This window comes from Astatotilapia calliptera, chromosome 9 (genome assembly GCF_964374335.1).
Source record: "Astatotilapia calliptera chromosome 9, fAstCal68.1, whole genome shotgun sequence".
NCBI classification, from domain to species: Eukaryota; Metazoa; Chordata; class Actinopteri; order Cichliformes; family Cichlidae; genus Astatotilapia; species Astatotilapia calliptera.
This window is the reverse complement of record NC_137430.1, coordinates 6,327,678-6,347,761: the sequence shown is the minus strand read 5'-3', so window position 1 is coordinate 6,347,761 and position 20,084 is coordinate 6,327,678. Positions and strand designations below refer to the sequence as shown.

At 40.0% G+C, this 20,084-nt stretch overlaps 1 long non-coding RNA gene across 1 annotated transcript; it reads right to left on the bottom strand.

The window, feature by feature from the left end:
* Window positions 1-1,208: 1,208 nt before the first annotated feature.
* On the bottom strand, window positions 1,209-2,469 carry LOC145430898 (uncharacterized). Its single transcript, XR_013911222.1, has 3 exons — window positions 2,341-2,469; window positions 1,646-1,864; window positions 1,209-1,440 (listed from the first exon to the last, which is right to left on the bottom strand). It is a non-coding gene; the product is annotated as an uncharacterized LOC145430898 (long non-coding RNA).
* Window positions 2,470-20,084: the final 17,615 nt, after the last annotated feature.

Sequence of the window (20,084 nt, the reverse complement as noted above, 5' to 3'; positions counted from 1 at the left end):
ACACACACACACACACACACACACACACACACACACACAGAGGGATCTAGTTCTGTTAATGTAAATATAGGCAGTACCTCATTCACAATATAATTTCATCTCAAAATTTTCATATTGAAAAGGTTGTGATAATCACATTCTGATTAAAGAGTAGTCATTTAAGAATTCATAAGCTAGATAGAAAACTACTAAGCATTAACACAGAAATTATGCTTCAGTGTTGCATAGACCCAAATATGAGATCATACCGTGTTTAAATAAATAAATAAATGAATGAATATATATATATATATATATATATATATATATATATATATATATATATATATATATATATATACATACATATATATATTTTTGGTTTTTTTTTTCAAAGTCTCTTACCAATTGTAAAGCTGAAGCCATCAATGCTGAACGTGGCACTCCGACATTTTTTAAATCCATGTTTTTTAGATTTAGATTCTGCCATCGTGACTCTTGATTCTCCTGTACACTCCTGTAATACCTTGTTTGTGAGTGGATTAATGTTGAAAGCAGATCACTGTTTCCCAGGAGGGTTGAGACCCAGGAGGCTTTTTCCCCTCAAGTGGGTGTAACCTTGGCTTTGCTGATAGTCATTTCAGATGCTGGAGGCGGTGCTGAGCTTTGAGCAGTTGTTTTAAGATAAGATGAGATAAGATTACCTTATTTCATCCCACACATGGGGCATTTGTTTTGTTACAGCAGAAAGTGGACAGTGCAAAGTTATATAGCAAAAATTAGAGAACACTGGAATACAATAAGAATAAGATACTGTATAGAATAGAATAAAATAAAATACTATATACAATAGAATAAAATAAAATAATATATACAATAGGATAAAAATAGAATACAAATGCTATAATACAACTTTGTCAGAAAAAGAGTATTGCACTTAGTCTTATTGCACATTTGTGGGTTTGTGTGTTTGATCAGCTGCAAATTCTTTGTTGTAGAGTCTAAAGCAGAGGGGAGGAAAGACCTGCGAAATCTCTCCGCCCCACATGTGGATGTATATTATGAACAATATTATATTCAATTTAGCAAGAGGGAAAGGAAACACTAACATTAAAAAAATGAAGGAAAAACAGAAGGGCTGGAGCACTCAAGTCCAAAGGTTTTATTAGGTGCAAAAAAAGTTTCGACACAGTGTGTGTCTTCATCAGAGTAACTCTGACAAATGTCATTACAAACTGAAGTTCAGTTGGTATCTAAAACCCAGCTATGTCCTTCAGGGCCAAATACAGTTCTGTGGCCGATTCCCAGTCTTGTGGCTGCTGCAGTGTGTTTTGTTGTACAGCCTGTTGTAAATATTCCTCAATGTTTGGATCACCACACAATCCAACCGGTAGCCCCTCCTCGGGAAACACATCCAGTTCCCTCTCCTCAACAGCAAATCCACAGTCTCTTGAACCATATCTGCAAAATGAAAATAGAACAGTGAAGGATTTTTTGCTGACAATATGGAACTATATAAATCAACGCATGCAGTGACATGTTATAAACTGCTGTATCATACTTATGTGTAAAATTATGAATATATATTAACCAACTTAAGCAATAACAACACCTTGCATTTAGTTTGATGCAAAAGGTTAATTCATTTTGTTAAGAACTCAAATACCTGTGAGGCAAGAGATAGAGTTCGTTTGGAATCCCCCCTGGACACGATGCAAGTCTGCTTGGCCGGATCCTGTGTTTGTTCCAGAGGTCTTTGCATTCATCCAGGTCTTTCTGTAGAACCCCTCTGAAGCAGAATCTCAGCAAGCATTGGTGTTCGTGGCTTCCATTTAAGTTTCCAGAGTCTCTTAGGTCTCCAAACAAGTCCATCCAAAACTGAGACCTGGGTATATAATTAATATTTAAGAATCAATTTAGCTTTGTTCTTGGTCATTTTATAGGGTTTGTTACATTTTGGTCCCATTTAAAACATGCCACAAATGGATGTCAAACAAAGTAATGCATATTAGTTTTCCATAAATATTGAAGTGACCCTGCAGTAATGTTCTTGTTAAAAATGCTGTATTCTTTTCACTCTGTTCTGTGTGTTGATTGTGAGGAGTGGAGAGTTTGGTCTGAGTTTTTCAATTTGTATTGGCGTCGTTAAATCTAGGCAAGCATGCTCATTTCGGCACAACAGCTGACAGTGACCATTTTGAGTTCCTGCAATAAAGTGACGGCTGTTAACGTCTATCTCATCCAACTTTTCAACACGTCCAGCAGGACGCTACTCTATTTTCTTAATAAATGCATGTAAAAAAAAAACGATCTGATCAGCTTTCACTGTAGCTTACACCTACCAGACACAAATGTACCCACCTTCCTCTTCTGAAATAAGACCACCATGACTCGATGCGCTGATTCCCAGTAGATGATCCGTAACTGTGGCTTGACGATCCAGCATAATAGTCCGTGTGCGCGTGACGGAGGGTACACTGTATTGCTGCCACAGTCCCATTCTCAGTCCCGAAGTCTGTTCGTAATCTCATTGGTATCACACCAAGACTCTTTACACAGTTTATATAATTGTGAGCTATAACAGCCGGGTTGTTGTTTGTTGCTCCACACACAAGCCACATCAGTCTTCTTGAAAAGCCATCTATACATCCTGACAGGGCCAAGCCAAAGGGTTTCAGTTTATCATAGCCATCTACATGCCATATGTAATTGGGCCCCATGGAGTGATACGTGCGTCTTGTGAACCTCCTTCGAGTTCTCAAAGCGATTCCTTGAGGATTTAGTTGTCTCAACAGCCTCATAACTACATCACGCTTGACACGCAGCTTGTGTTTTTGTTTGAGAACTTGCCACATGGTCCGATATCCAAACAATTGTCCTGGTCCTCGAAGCTCGGCCAAAATGGCACGCCTCACCTCAGGAAGTGGAGAATAGTTGCCTCGTCTGTACAGTCCAGATTCTTTTAAATGCGTTTTCAGTGTACGCATACTAATTGAAATGTCACGATTACACTTGAGCATATCCAGTATCACCTCGTATGTATGTCCTGAATCAAAATATTCTCGAATAGCGACAGCTATGTTTGGGTCACCGCTAATGTTCATGTTTGAAAAAAATGCGCCACAGGCAGAGTAACTTCCGGTTCCAAAGATGAACAGCGCGGACGTCCAATCAGTGATGTCTCCTGTTGCCGACTGGTACCTACCCTTTCCGGTTTTCTTAATGTAATTGTGCTTCTCAATTTGTTTTTGTGATTCTTCTTTTGTTTTTGTGCTTCTTGATTTGTTTTTGTGATTCTTCTTTTGTTTTTGTGCTTCTTGATTTGTTTTTGTGATTCTCAGTTTTGTTTTTGTGCTTCTCAATTTTGTTTTTGTGATTCTCAGTTTTGTTTTTGTGCTTCTCAATTTTGTTTTTGTGATTCTCAGTTTTGTTTTTGTGCTTCTCAATTTTGTTTTTGTGATTCTCAGTTTTGTTTTTGTGCTTCTCAATTTTGTTTTTGTGATTCTCAGTTTTGTTTTTGTGATTCTCCATTTGTTTTTTTGTTTCTCAATTTTGTTGTTGTGTTTAGCAATTTGTTGGTGTGATTTGCACTTCAGGGCCACCGTATGTAGCTCCTGTGAAAACTAAGGTCTCAAATCAGAAGTACCTGACTCCGTGGTATAATTCTCAAACACATAGCCTAAAGCAGATGACTCGTAAGCTGGAGAGGAAATGGCGTGTCACAAATTTAGAGGATCATCATTTAGCCTGGAGAAATAGTTTGCTGCTTTATAAGAAAGCCCTCCGCAAAGCCAGAACATCTTACTATTCATCACTGATTGAAGAAATAAGAATAACTCCCGGTTTCTCTTCAGCACTGTAGCCAGGCTGACAAAAAGTCAGAGCTCTTTTGAGCCAACCATCCCTTTAACGTTAACTAGTAATGACTTCATGAACTTCTTCACAAATAAAATTTTTATCATTAGAGAAACAATTACCAACAATCATCCCACAGATGTAATATCTACAGCTACTCTTAGTACCATTGATGTTATATTAGACTCTTTTTCTCCAATTGATCTTTCTGAGTTAACTTCAATAATTACTTCCTCCAAACCATCAACGTGTCTTTTAGACCCCGTTCCTACAAAACTGCTCAAAGAAGTCCTGCCATTAATTAATTCTTCAATCTTAAATATGATCAACCTATCTCTAATAATCGGCTATGTACCACAGGCCTTCAAGCTGGCTGTAGTTAAACCTTTACTCAAAAAGCATCTCTAGACCCAGCAGTCTTAGCTAATTATAGGCCAATCTCCAACCTTCCTTTCATATCAAACATCCTTGAAAGAGTAGCTGTCAAACAGCTAACAGATCATCTGCAGAGGAATGGCTTATTTGAAGAGTTTCAGTCAGGTTTCAGAGCTCATCACAGCACAGAAACAGCTTTAGTGAAGGTTACAAATGATCTTCTTATGGCCTCTGACAGTGGACTCATCTCTGTGCTTGTCCTGCTAGACCTTAGTGCAGCATTCGATACTGTCGACCATAATATCCTATTAGAGCGATTCGAACATGCTGTAGGTATTACAGGTACTGCACTGCAGTGGTTTGTATCATATCTATCTAATAGACTCCAATTTGTACATGTAAATGGAGAGTCCTCTTCACACACTGAGGTTAATTATGGAGTTCCACAGGTTCAGTGCTAGGACCAATTCTGTTTACACTATACATGCACCCCCTAGGCAGCATCATTAAAAGATATAGCATACAATTTCACTGCCATGCAGATGACACCCAGCTCTATCTGTCCATGAAGCCAGATAACACACACCAATTAGTTAAACTGCAGGAATGTCTTAAAGACATAAAGACCTGGATGGCCGCTAACTTTCTGCTTCTTAATTCAGATAAAACTGAGGTTATTGTACTCGGCCCTGAAAAGCCTAGAAATATGGTATCTAACCAGATTCTTACTCTGGATGGCATTACCTTGGCCTCCAGTAACGCTGTGAGGAACCTTGGAGTAATTTTTGACCAGGATATCTCCTTCAACGCACGTATTAAACAAATATGTAAGACTGCGTTCTTCCATTTGCGCAACATCTCTAAAGTTAGAAATATCCTGTCTCAGAGTGACGCTGAAAAACTAGTTCATGCTTTTATTACTTCCAGGCTGGACTACTGTAATTCATTATTATCAGGATGTCCAAAAAACTCGCTGAAAAGCCTTCAGCTAATCCAAAATGCTGCAGCAAGAGTCCTGACAGGGACTAGAAAGAGAGAGCATATTTCTCCTGTTTTGACTTCCCTTCAAACCCAGAATTGAATTCAAAATCCTGCTCCTCACATACAAGGTCTTGAATAATCAGGCCCCATCTTATCTTAATGACCTTGTAGTACCATATCACCCCATTAGAGCACGTAGAGCACTGATCCTGAATCCTCCCGTAGTTATGCTGCGATAGACGTAGGCTGCCGGGGATTCCCACGATGCATTGAGTTTTTCCTTTCCAGTCACCTTTCTCACTCACTATGTATTAATACAGCGGTCCCCAACCCCCGGGCCTCGGTACCGGTCCATGAGTCGTTTGGTACCGGGCCACGAGAGTTGAGAGTTGAGGCTCAGGTGTGAAATGTATGGTTTTCAGGATTTTTATCATTTTTTTAGCGTTATTTTGTTATCGTTTTCATCGTTAACTCGGTTTTCCTGGGTCTTTTCACGTGTGTTATGAATAAATCTTCTTTTTTACGGTACCGGTACTAGGCCAGTCCGTAAAAATATTGTTGGGCATGAACCGGTCCGTGGCGCTTAGGGACCGCTGTGTTAATAGACCTCTCTGAATTGAATCATATCTGTTATTAACCTCTGTCTCTCTTCCACAGCATGTCTTTATCCTGTCTTCCTTCTCTCACCCCAACCGGTCGCAGCAGATGGCCCCGCCCCTCCCTGAGCCTGATTCTGCTGGAGGTTTCTTCCTGTTAAAAGGGAGTTTTTCCTTCCCACTGTCACCAAAGTGCTTGCTCATAGGGGGTCATATGATTGTTGGGTTTTTCTCTGTATCTATGAAGCCCCTTGAGGCGACTTTTGTTGTGATTTGGCGCTATATAAATAAAATTGAATTGAATTGAATTACGGACTAAACCTGGGACATTTGTGGCCCCAGCGCATGTGCCCTATCTGCCTTGTTGGTGTCCTTGATTTTTAAAAGTAAAATGTCTTATTATGCTATAAATAAAGCCAGAGAGTGAAATCTGTGCTACACACAGTGGGACACTGCCATAGACTGGTGACCTGTACAGGGTGTACCTTGCTCAGTCTGTGACAGCTGCTCCAGCCCTTCATGACCCTGAATCAGATACACCATTAAAAAGGGGGTGGATGGATTGACAGGGGATCAGAGGTATGGTGGACTGTAACTAAATAATTAAATAGAAAAAAATTAACTGTAAAAATAAATCTGTTAGGGTGCCTGGGTTCGTTGACCCAAAATTTTGAGTTTTATATTATTATTGAACTTTGATTTTGCCATTATTTATCATTTCTAGTCTTTTGGTTTCTTAGAGTTCTGTCGTCTGGTTTCTGTCTCTGTGTTACATAGTTGTTCTGTCTCCCCCTGTCTGCTGTATCCCCTCGTCAAGTCCGCGTTGTCTGTGTTATGTTTCCTGTTTTACTTTGAAAGTCCATGTCTCATGTTAATGTATCTGGATTTGCTTCCCTTGTCTCGCTACCCTTATTTGTCCCAGCTGTGTTTCTCTGTTGTCTCCCATTCCCTGATGGCTCTCTCTGGGTATGTAAGCCCTGAGTTTTCTTTAGTCTTTGTCGCGATCTCCCTCATCCTATGCTGTGTGTTCTGTTTGGCTGCCTGTGTAAGTTTCTTTTGGTATTCTTGCTTTTGTTATATTTGTGTTTAGCGTTAAAGCTGTTTTAAGTTTACACTTTTACCTCCAAGTGTCTGCACATTGGGTCCACAGTTCCTGCCTGCACACAACACATGACAAAATCATTGTGTAAAAACAAAACAAAATGCTGTCTTCTTTATTGACCATTTACCGTCAAACACATTTCAACTATAAGCTTTCATCAGTGCAAACCAAAGCCACATCCCCAGATATAGAACCATGGGAGGTTTAAACACTAATTAGTGTGAATGCTTGAAAAGTTAAATCAGAAGAGCAGGCTGTCTTTACACTGTCACCACGTCCATATAATAAACTCCACAGGCATGAAAAATGAGAATTCAGTAGACATGACATATGTGAGTGAAGTTGCCCCCCCAACCTTCTTCAAATCCAACAAAAGTGGTATCAAACGTTTGTGCTGGTTTGTGCTGCAAAAATTGTCGTTTGTGCTGCTATCATTTTAAAGATATTAATCAAAATTTCTAGAGGTCATCAGAGGTCAACCAGCCCCCTCACATTAATTAAATCAAACAAAATGGGTGTCAATCAACTGTGCTAAGTTTGTGCTGGTTTGTTCTGCAAAAATTGTCGTTTGTGCTGCTATCATTTTAAAGATATTCAAGAAAATTTTTAGAGGTCATCAGAGGTCAACCAGCCCCCCCACATTAATGGAATCAAACAAAACTGGTGTCAATCAACTGTGCTGTGTTTGTGCTGGTTTGTGCTGCTAAAATTGTCGTTTGTGCTGCCTCTGTTTTAAAGATATTAATGAAAATGCAAACGTCAAAAGGTCAACCAGCCCCCCCACATCACCCAAATCAAACAAAAGTTGATGTCACAGGTTTGTGCTGCAAAAAATTTTGTTTGTGGTGCTATTATTTTAAAGATATTAATAAAATTCCATCCATCCATTTGCTTATCCTTTTAAGGGTCGCAGGGGGTGCTGGAATCTATCCCAGCTGTCATAGGGCAAGAGGCAGGGTACATCCTGGACAGGTTGCCAGTCTGTCACAGGGCCAACACACAGGGACAGACAACCATTCGCACTCACATTCACACCTATGGGCAATTCGGATTAACCAATTAACCTCTCACCACAAGCTGCATGTCTTTGGAGAGAGCCCGGAGAGAACCCACGCAAACATGGCGAGAGAACCTGCAAACTCCACACAGAAAGACCCTGGCGTGATGGTGGAATTGAACTCAGGACCTTCTTGCTGTGCGGCAACAGTGCTAACCACCGTGCTGCCGTAATAATAACATTAAATAACATTTATGAAGAAATTAAATGGGGCATGCCAGTAGGTGCGTATCAGTTTATAATTGGATAAGGTGTTTTGAGCCATTAAGCATGTGAGTGAAGTTGGCCCCCCCACCTTCTTCAAATCCAACAAAAGTGGTATCAAACGTTTGTGCTGGTTTGTGCTGCAAAAATTTACATTTGTGCTGCTATCATTTTAAAGAAATCCATACAAATTTCTGGAGGTCATCAGAGGTCAACCAGCCCCCCCACATTAATGGAATCAAACAAAACTGGTGTCAATCAACTGTGCTACGTTTGTGCTGGTTTGTGCTGCCTCTGTTTTAAAGATATTAATGAAAATGTAAAGGTCAAAAGGTCAACCAGCCCCCCCCCCCACATTAATGGGATCAAACAAAATTGATGTCAAACGTTTGTGCTGGTTTGTGCTGCTAAAATTGTTGTTTGTGCCGCCTCTGTTTTAAAGATATTAATGAAAATGTAAAGGTCAAAAGGTCAACCAGCCCCCCCCACATTAATGGAATCAAACAAAACTGGTGTCAATCAACTGTGCTACGTTTGTGCTGGTTTGTGCTGCTAAAATTGTTGTTTGTGCCGCCTCTGTTTTAAAGATATTAATGAAAATGTAAAGGTCAAAAGGTCAACCAGCCCCCCCCACATTAATGGAATCAAACAAAACTGGTGTCAATCAACTGTGCTACGTTTGTGCTGGTTTGTGCTGCAAAAATTTACGTTTGTGCTGCTATCATTTTAAAGAAATCCATACAAATTTCTGGAGGTCATCAGAGGTCAACCAGCCCCCCCACATTAATGGAATCAAACAAAACTGGTGTCAATCAACTGTGTTACGTTTGTGCTGGTTTGTGCTGCCTCTGTTTTAAAGATATTAATGAAAATGTAAAGGTCAAAAGGTCAACCAGCCCCCCCACATTAATGGAATCAAACAAAACTGGTGTCAATCAACTGTGTTACGTTTGTGCTGGTTTGTGCTGCCTCTGTTTTAAAGATATTAATGAAAATGTAAAGGTCAAAAGGTCAACCAGCCCCCCCACATTAATGGAATCAAACAAAACTGGTGTCAATCAACTGTGCTACGTTTGTGCTGGTTTGTGCTGGTTTGTGCTGCAAAAATTTACGTTTGTGCTGCTATCATTTTAAAGAAATCCATACAAATTTCTGGAGGTCATCAGAGGTCAACCAGCCCCCCCACATTAATGGAATCAAACAAAACTGGTGTCAATCAACTGTGCTACGTTTGTGCTACGTTTGTGCTGGTTTGTGCTGCAAAAATTTACGTTTGTGCTGCTATCATTTTAAAGAAATCCATACAAATTTCTGGAGGTCATCAGAGGTCAACCAGCCCCCCCACATTAATGGAATCAAATAAAACTGGTGTCAATCAACTGTGCTACGTTTGTGCTGGTTTGTGCTGCCTCTGTTTTAAAGATATTAATGAAAATGTAAAGGTCAACCAGCCCCCCCACATTAATGGAATCAAACAAAACTGGTGTCAATCAACTGTGTTACGTTTGTGCTGGTTTGTGCTGCCTCTGTTTTAAAGATATTAATGAAAATGTAAAGGTCAAAAGGTCAACCAGCCCCCCCACAGTAATGGAATCGAATAAAAGCCTTCAGTTTTCAGGCCCCTCTTCTGTGGAACCAGCTTCCAGTTTGGATTCAGGAGACGGACACTATCTCTACTTTCAAGATTAGGCTTCAAACTTTCCTTTTTGCTAAAGCATATAGTTAGGGCTGGACCAGGTGACCCTGAATCCTCTCTTCGTTATGCTTCAATAGATGTAGGCTGCCGGGGGATTCCCATGATGCATTGAGTTTTTCCTTTCCAGTCACCTTTCTCACTCACTATGTGTTAACAGACCTCTCTGCATTGAATTATATCTGTTATTAACCTCTGGCTCTCTTCCACAGCATGTCTTTTATCCTGTCTTCCTTCTCTCACCCCAACCGGTCGCAGCAGATGGCCGCCCCTCCCTGAGCCTGGTTCTGCCGGAGGTTTCTTCCTGTTAAAAGGGAGTTTTTCCTTCCCACTGTCGCCAAAGTGCTTGCTCATAGGGGGTCATATGATTGTTGGGTTTTTCTCTATATCTATGAAGCGCCTTGAGGCGACTTATGTTGTGATTTGGCGCTATATAAATAAAATTGAATTGAATGTTTCATTAGAGTGGATGTGGCACACTTAATCAAAATGATTTGCCAGTGGGACTGTTTGAGGAAAAAAGCCTCATCGGGTGAGGGATTTCTACGTGCGATCAATGGCACAACTTGTCAAGTCCCAATCCTTGGAAGAAGCAGAGGTCCTAATACGCAGCATTGCTATTGTGGCATTAAGTGAGACAGAAGGCTGTGACAGTTTTGGAAACCTCATTATGTCAGAAGTGTCCAAATCAAATCTGAAAAGAAAAATTGCAGATGAGACTATGTCTGTTTCTGATGACAAGGAAGAAGAAGACATTAGATTGGATCCATGCACAGAAATAAACACCGACTTAAGGCAGTGGGTGGCAGATATTTGTGAGGGGAGCAGGTGCCATGCTGAAGATCATGGTGATCGAGACAATATGCACTATCTACCTGAGCTCGTCCCACACCTAATTAGATTGGGAGGATACCTACCACTCTGGACTGGAGAAATGGTTCCCCTATTTCAGAGCAAAAAACTCACTGCAACTTTAGCTAATGTTGAAGCAGAGTTCAAGAACATTAAACATGGTCTGTTCAAGCAATGATATCTCCCTATAAGGATAGATAAATTCATTGCACGTCATCTTGGTTTTATTGAAGGGAACATGCGGATCTCTTCTGCAAAACAAATACGAAAAGAAGCAGAGGTTGCCAGACAGGATGGTACAGTGAAGCGTCAGTATCCACACAAAGCCTTTGTGGAGCAGGAAGTGGATGATAACCCCTCTCAGGAGCCCAAAATTGACACAGACATAGACATACAGGAAGGGCACGAAGTACTGCAGTGCGTTTCACGTTGATATCAGGCGCCTCCTAAAAAGGGAAAAGAAAAGTTCATTTAAGGCAAAGTTTTCAGGTGTCATTCTTTGGGGAGAATACATGTTTATGAAACTGCATGACATCAGACTCTACCAAATTTTGGAGACTTTTCTTTTAAGATACAACCTTTCTGTCTCTTGTGACAGAGAGTCTGTTTCTTAATCATTTGACAAAAACCCTACACAGTATTTTAAAATAGTGTTCTCCAGATCAGAGCTGTAATCTATATAGAACATGGGGTTCAAAGCAAGGAAAAATTATGTGTTTATCAGTGAAACCTTTAATTTGTGTTAATTTTATCATTATCAATATATGAAATCTTCACCTTAAGGGACTTAATGAATGGTTTCTTCTAAAAATTAGAAATGATTGAGTCATTTCACATCATATGAAAATATTAATTTTTAATACAAATTTGGCCCTACAAAAATGGAAACTCAGTAACAAAGATAATGGAGATTCTCTAAACACGAGCAAATATCACAGTAAAATTGTTGATTGTGATTTACACATTGGATGTATCCTCAGTGATTTGGTACAATTATACAACATTTTATAAGAACTGAACAACTGATGAAACTAATTATAGGCCAATCTCCAACCTTCCTTTCATATCAAAAATCCTTGAAAGAGGATTTTTGTTAGCTGTTTGATCTGTTTGATCTGTTAGTCAAACAGCTAACAGATCATCTGCAGAGGAATGGTTTATTTGAAGAGTTTCAGTCAGGTTTCAGAGCTCATCACGGCACAGAAACAGCTTTAGTGAAAGTTACAAATGATCTTCTTATGGCCTCTGACAGTGGACTCATCTCTGTGCTTGTCCTGCTAGACCTTAGTGCAGCATTCGATACTGTCGACCATAATATCCTATTAGAGCGATTAGAACATGCTGTAGGTATTACAGGTACTGCACTGCAGTGGTTTGTATCATATCTATCTAATAGACTCCAGTTTGTTCATGTAAATGGAGAGTCCTCTTCACACACTGAGGTTAATTATGGAGTTCCACAGGGTTCAGTGCTAGGACCAATTCTGTTTACATTATACATGCTTCCCTTAGGCAGCATCATTAGAAGACATAGCATACATTTTCACTGCTATGCAGATGACACCCAGCTCTATCTGTCCATGAAGCCAGATAACACACACCAATTAGTTAAACTGCAGGAATGTCTTAAAGACATAAAGACCTGGATGGCCGCTAACTTTCTGCTTCTTAATTCAGATAAAACTGCATGGCATTACCTTGGCCTCCAGTAACGCGGTGAGGAACCTTGGAGTCATTTTTGACCAGGACATGTCCTTCAACGCACGTATTAAACAAATATGTAAGACTGCGTTCTTCCATTTGCGCAATATCTCTAAAATTAGAAATATCCTGTCTCAGAGTGACGCTGAAAAACTAGTTCACGCATTTATTACTTCCAGGCTGGACTACTGTAATTCATTATTATCAGGATGTCCAAAAAACTCCCTGAAAAGCCTTCAGCTAATCCAAAATGCTGCAGCAAGAGTACTGACAGGGACTAGAAAGAGAGAGCATATTTCTCCTGTTTTGGCTTCCCTTCATTGGCTTCCTGTTAAATCCAGAATTGAATTCAAACTCCTGCTCCTCACATACAAGGTCTTAAATAATCAGGCCCCATCTTATCTTAATGACTTTGTAGTACCATATCACCCCATTAGAGCACTTCGCTCTCGCTCTGCAGGCCTACTTGTTGTTCCTAGAGTATTTAAAAGTAGAATGGGAGGGAGAGCCTTCAGTTTTCAGGCCCCTCTTCTGTGGAACCAGCTTCCAGTTTGGATTCAGGAGACGGACACTATCTCTACTTTCAAGATTAGGCTTAAAACTTTCCTTTTTGCTAAAGCATATAGTTAGGGCTGGACCAGGTGACCCTGAATCCTCCCTTAGTTATGCTGCAATAGACATAGGCTGCCGGGGGATTCCCATGATGCATTGAGTTTTTGCTTTCCAGTCACCTTTCTCGCTCACTATGTATTAACAGACCTCTCTGCATTGAATTATATCTGTTATTAACCTCTGGCTCTCTTCCACAGCATGTCTTTTATCCTGTCTTCCTTCTCTCACCCCAACCGGTCGCAGCAGATGGCCCCGCCACTCCCTGAGCCTGGTTCTGCCGGAGGTTTCTTCCTGTTAAAAGGGAGTTTTTCCTTCCCACTGTCGCCAAAATGCTTGCTCATAGGGGGTCATATGATTGTTGGGTTTTTCTCTGTATCTATGAAGCGCCTTGAGGCGACTTATGTTGTGATTTGGCGCTATATAAATAAAATTGAATTGAATTGGGTCCAACTCCTGCCTGCCGCACAGCGATTCATGACACGGGTCTTTTAACCTAAAAATGTTTTAATGGCCATGAAGAAAGGACTCTTCAATAGATTTTTCAACTCACCTGTGTTTACTGTCTCCACCTGAAATTAATTGCAGTCTGAATTTTTTTTTTTCTTCTGTCCTTTTGTCTTCGGTCTTCAGCCTTGGAAGGAAAAAATAAAAATATTGAAAACCTTATTAGCACACTAAATATACAAAACCTTGCTATATTTCAATTGTTTTAGATTGAAGTTGCCACTGCTAGCTAAGTCAGTTTTGAATCATGCTAATGAGAAGAAGAAAAAAAAACCTGCCGAACAATTAGGCTGCTGTTGTAAAAACGCCAACTTTCTTGTGTTGGCAAGTGGTCGTTAAAATGTCATTAAGACCCTTTCTTTTTATGTAATTCTTAGTAAAACTGTTTTAATCGGTTAAAACTGACGACATAATCTATGTTTGAAAAACAGCGCGAACAACAGCGAACCACTATTCACCACCTGGGTCTGTGCTTTTTAACACAACAGCGCATTAGAAATCGAAGTTCTTGCCTGCAACATATTAATATACTTGCTTTTTTACGGAAAAAATAAACATAACGAAGGTTCCGTTTTACTTACAAGTTTCTCCAAATGTGCTCTCCAGTCGCTCGAGAAGGGCAGCCATATTGAACAGAATTTTTTGTCAACGTCGTTCAGGTTAGAGAGAAAACGTCATGACGTAGTTGACATACACATGCGGAGCTCGGAAAAAAAACATTTACTCAAAAATCATAATTAAGAAAGCAGTATTTACTCTTAACTTCTAAGCCATGTACAATTATAACTGTTTGAATCGTTAACAGAACAAAAGTTTTAAGTTCTTTCAACTTTGAGGAATTTCAATTGTTATATCCACAAACTTTATAAGTCAGGTAGACTGTTGGGGTTTACAGTGCAGTAAAACTTGGCAAAGGACAATACTGTGTCATGAACACCTGTGCCTTTGATGCCTTCTGTCAAAGTCTGTGCTGCGCTTACTGTGACAGTCGTACTGCTCAAAACATGTTGAATAGTTCAGAGGAGAACAAAGTATTCCAGCTTGTGAAATCCCTTGCTACAAAGGGTGTCACTCAACATGCCTATTCATTGAGGGCAGAGGTGCTGAGCTCAATATTCTGCCCTGTTCAGTTGAAGACTGGTGTTCATCGTGTTGATGCACAGTGCCATGTGTCCACAGTAATTCAAAAAACAATGACGGAAAATCCAAGTGTTCACTTCACAAGACAGTGTTCCTCCCAGTACTGCAAACTTTACACACCAAACACAAGGCAAATACCTTTTGTTTCCATTGATCTGTCAGTCCTCTCAGCTTCTGGCATAGCTCACCTTCAGTCTGCTGTTGAACAAGGGCTCAACCTTCCAGCATCGCCATGCCTAAGACCAATCGAAAGTCCTGATGCATCTCCAACAGCATTTAAAACAGATTCATCAGGAAAGCAACTTTGCACAGGGACTGTTTGTCACAGTTTCACCCTGAGAGAGCTTGTATGGATTGACACAGACCTTGGAAAATGCTCTACAGAAACTCTGGAGCACAGTTTTCACAGTCCAAAAAGGTTTTTGCTTACTGAATTCCCATCCACTCTGGTACTTCAAGGAGAGAAATTCACACTGAAAGCAGTCATTACATTTCAGGAGGGCCCAACACCAGAAACACTCGGGCATTATATGACATTCTGTAACAGGACCCCGTACATCTGGGAGATGTATGATGACCTAAGAAAGGATGTAACCATAGCATCTGAAAACACCAGCGTATGTCCGCACACTGTGCTCTACACAAAGGAATGATGGCAAGATCTCATGAAAGAAAGTCCTTTTCTAGTTTGTGAGTTAGATGATGGAAATAGCTGTTATTTTTCAGTTATTGTATTAGACTTGTGAGGCTCAGACAGTTCAATGTATTTACCTTTTCTAACAGGAAACATATATACTACATTGTTCTCGTAGTTTTGTATTTTGTTACCAGCAAATAAAGTTTTTTCTCTAACCGAATGCATTAATTATTTTAAATGCTATATTTAACCTAGTTTTTAAATAAGTTATTGCAGTTTGATTACTAGGTTTAAGAGTGTGATCATAAGAAAAAAATATCCAATGCTGGTTAATATCTCTCAATTTCTTTACGGTAAAGAAAGTGGCTGGTTGAGCTTTAGAAACTTTTGGTAATATCTTTAAAATGAAAGCGGCACAAACGACAATTTTAGCAGCACAAACCAGCACAAACGTAGCACAAACGCTTGACACCAGTTTTGTTTGATTCCATTACTGTGGGGGGGCTGGTTGACCTCTGATGACCTCTAGAAATTTTTATCAATATCTTTAAAATGAAAGCGGCACAAACGACAATTTTAGCAGCACAAACCAGCACAAATGTAGCACAAAGATTTGACATCAATTTTGTTCGATTCCATTAATGTGGGGGGGCTGGTTGACCTTTTGACCTTTACATTTTCATTAATATCTTTAAAATGAAAGCGGCACAAACGACAATTTTAGCAGCACAAACGTAGCACAAACGTTTGATACCACTTTTGTTGGATTTGGGTAATGTTGGGGGGCTGGTTGACCTCTGATGACCTCTAGAAATTTAGATTAATATCTTTAAAATGATAGTAGCACAAATGAAAATTTTTGCAGCACAAACCAGCACAAACGTAGCACAAACGTTTGATACCACTTTTGTTGGATTTGAAGAAGGTGGGGGGGCAACTTCACTCACATGACTTTTCTGTTCATTTTAAGCAGCAGAAGTGAGGCGCATGTCTGTGTGCGTGTGTATGGAGCCATTGGGTGCAGTCACTATAGCAACCAGGCTCACACCTGCCTGCTTAACTAGCTCTGTCTCTCACTCTGCCAAGATTCATCTTAAACACTTCTCTTTCAACTGCTGCTGTGTCCTCAGTGTTTGCTCTACAGGTATGATTTTACCCTCAAAACGTTGCCATCGTTGTTCTCTTTCCAACACCTTGTCTTTCAAAGCTCAGACATTTAAAAATTTTAAACTGTGTGGATCCAAGTGGAGGGATCACATTTTAGTCATTCAGTGACTCAAAGAATATGAACTTTTAATATTCATTCAGAGGTTTTCTGACTCTAAATTTTCTTTTCTCATTTCTAAGGTTTTTCTAATTTACAATTAAAACATTTTCAGCTTTTTTCCAACTTCTTCTTCTGTGTAAACGTCAGCTTTTAGCACTTCAGCACTTTTGTTTTCAGATTAAATTCTTTTTCTTTTTTTCTCATTCAAACTTTTTAACTTAAAATTCAGCAATTAATTCATTTCAATGCATACATTCAGATTCAAGCATTCACACTGCAGTTTCTTCAGAAAATGCACTTTCTAGTTGACAACTAGAATACATACTTACATCATGTATGGACCAATGAAGAGGAAGCCATGAATCAAGCCAAAGTTAGAAACTTAAGAAAACTTTTTTTTTCCTTTTCTTTTTTTTACCAATGTTTGTAATTAGGGTGTAGATAGGTACACAAAGCTACATCATCTGGGGCTGGAAAAGAAAAGCAGCACTGAGGTGCTGAAAGATGCAGGTCCAATAGTGGCCACTTGAGGCTGGGAATCATGGGTGTCCCATGTTAAAATGTCCAACTTTAAACATGGATAGTTTCTGTCTATGATAACTGAACTCTTTCTCAGAACTAAACTGCTTCAGTTTTGCTGAGGCTTAAAGTTTGGGTGCATGTCCTCTTTGATGAACTCTTTGGCTTCCACTAATACACTGTGGCTGAACTGAACCTCTCAACTGTGTTTGTGCTCATGGTGCCTTTTGGAGTATTTTTTTTTTTATGACAAATAGTCTGGCCTGCTAACTGCTACAAACCATCCACAAACCATCCACTTCAGTTTTGCTGAGTAAAATGCTAGTATTTTATTCATCTGTTTCTTTGCTTTAAAAGAGTCTTCACGTGACATCAGAGCTACTGGGACATGCACACATGAAAGTCAAAACAGTAGTGCAGTCCTTTGCTCTCCAGCCATCTTATGAACGTCTTTGAGTTTAGCCAAAATGCCGGATAGCTGCTGCCTTTTCGTGTTTCTTTACAGCGGCCAGAAGGGCGTAGAATATGGCACCAACATGTGAACACACCCCTCCTGACCCTGCCTTACAGGTCAAATCACGCCAATCCCTGCATTTCCACAGTAACCTAGTCTGTCAATGGAGGCTCATTTAAACTGTAGGACTGATTCACTGTAAAATTCCAAGTCAACAAAATATAAGATTTACACGTGATCATTCATTTCAGCAAACAACAATTTCTTGTTCTTCACCTCTCTGATGACAACCATATTTACACATCCAAATCGAAAATGCACGTAGATGTCCGTACTTTGAAAGCTTTGATCTTGGTACCAGTGTAAGGTGATCAAGCCATATAAGACGCCACCAAACTGGAGCTCTGGGAGAGACATTGATTTAATTTAAAAGTAGATAAAGCTGCCAGTGAAAAGTATGGCTCACAAGTCCCAAAATCCATAGTTTCTCTGAATGCAGCTTGCTAACGTTAGCCTAGATTTGTGACTCCAAAAATCCAACATGGATTAACCTTATGCACTCCAACATTATGCACACTTAACATTATGCACTCCATACTGTACAGTAACGCCACTGTTTTGCACATGTCTCACTCTGTATATTTTATTTTATTTATTTTATATATTCTATTCATTGTTTACTCTATTTAATTTGTAAAATATGTGTACACACACACACACACACACACGTAGAAAAATATTTAGTATACACATCCAGAAATGCATATACTATTATATATTGTACATATATTTATTAGTTTAAGATGTAGCCATTCTTGTATTTTGCTTGTTTACATTATTGTATTTTGCACAACTCTGTTGCTTGTGAAGCTCGCACACAAGAATTTCACTCACATGTGCTGTACCAATGTACCTGCACATGTGATGTGACAATAAAAGTGATTTGATTTGATTTAATTTGACATGGTGGCCATGTTGTTTTCTTTGCAGGGTCCTGAAATCAGTGTGAGATGTCCATGTGACTACAAACACATCATAGTCTATGAATGATAGAAAATAAAATCTAAACCATAGCAACATGACATTACACCTGTGATATCTTTAGCATTGAAGGTGTCTTTATTTGGTATTCAGTAAATGTATCTCCTCATCTTTGTTAATGCTAAAAAAATTTTAACTACCATTTGTTGTTACCATGGCAATGATTCCCTTCAATAAAGATTGTTGTTGTTGTTGTTGTTGTTGGCATCATCCAGCACCACAGGCCCTGGTGTGCTGATGATGGCCTGACAGGAAGCACTGTCCCTGATGTAAAGTATATGGCCTCAGCCAACAACAGTGGCCCTGCTGAAATGTGGATGGTATCATCGAGTAGCACAGGCCCTGGTGTAATGTGGATGGAATCATCCAACAGTACAGTCCCTGGTGTGGTGAAGATCGCCTCACAGGAAGCACTGTCCCTGATGTAAAGTGTATGACCTCAGCCAACCACAATGGCCCTGGTGAAATGTGGATGGTATTGGCCAGCACAACAGGCCATTTTGTAATGTGAATGTCCTCACCAGTAGACCAGGCCCTTGTGTACTGTGGATCGCATCAGCCAGCAACATAAGCCCTGGTGAAATGTGGATGGTATCAACGAGTAGCACAGGCCCTGGTATAATGTGGATGGCCTCATCCAGCAACACCACAGGCCCTGGTGAAATGTGGTTGTTTTCGGCCAGCAACACAGGCCTTTGGGTAATTTGGATGGCTAGCAGCACAGGCCCTGGTCTGGTGAAGATGGCCTCACAGGAATCAAATCAAATCAAATCAAATCACTTTTATTGTCACATCACATGTGCAGGCACACTGGCACAGCACATGCGAGTGAAATTCTTGTGTGCGAGCCCCACAAGCAACAGAGATGTGCAAACACAACAACACAAACGAGCAAAATACAAGAATGGCCAACCTGAAACTAATAAATATATGTACAATATATAATAGTGTATGCATTTCTGGATGTGTATACTAAATATTTTCCTGTGTGTGTGTGTGTGTGTGTGTGTGTATACACATTTTTACAAATTAAATAGTAAAAAAAAAAAAATAAAATAATAATAATAATAAAATATATAAAATATATAAAATATACAGAGTTGAATATGTGCAAAACAAGTGGCATTTATATACAGTGTGGAGTGCATAATGTTGAAGTTCCAGTAGTGAAGCTGAGGTGTCTATGACGTGTTCAGCAGTCTGATGGCCTGATGGAAAAAGCTGTCTCTCAGTCTGCTGGTACGGGACCGGATGCTGCAGAACCTCCTTCCTGATGGAAGCAGTCTGAACAGTTTATGGCTGGGGTGACTGGAGTCCTTGATGATCCTCCCCGCTTTCCTCAGGCAGCGCTTCCTGTAGATGTCTTGGAGGGAGGGAAGCTCACCTCCAATTTTCCGTTCAGAGCACCGCACTACTCGCTGGAGAGCTTTGCAGTTGTAGGCGGTGCTGTTGCCATACCAGGTGGTGATGCATCCAGTGAGGATGCTCTCAATGGCACAGTGATAGAAGGTCCTG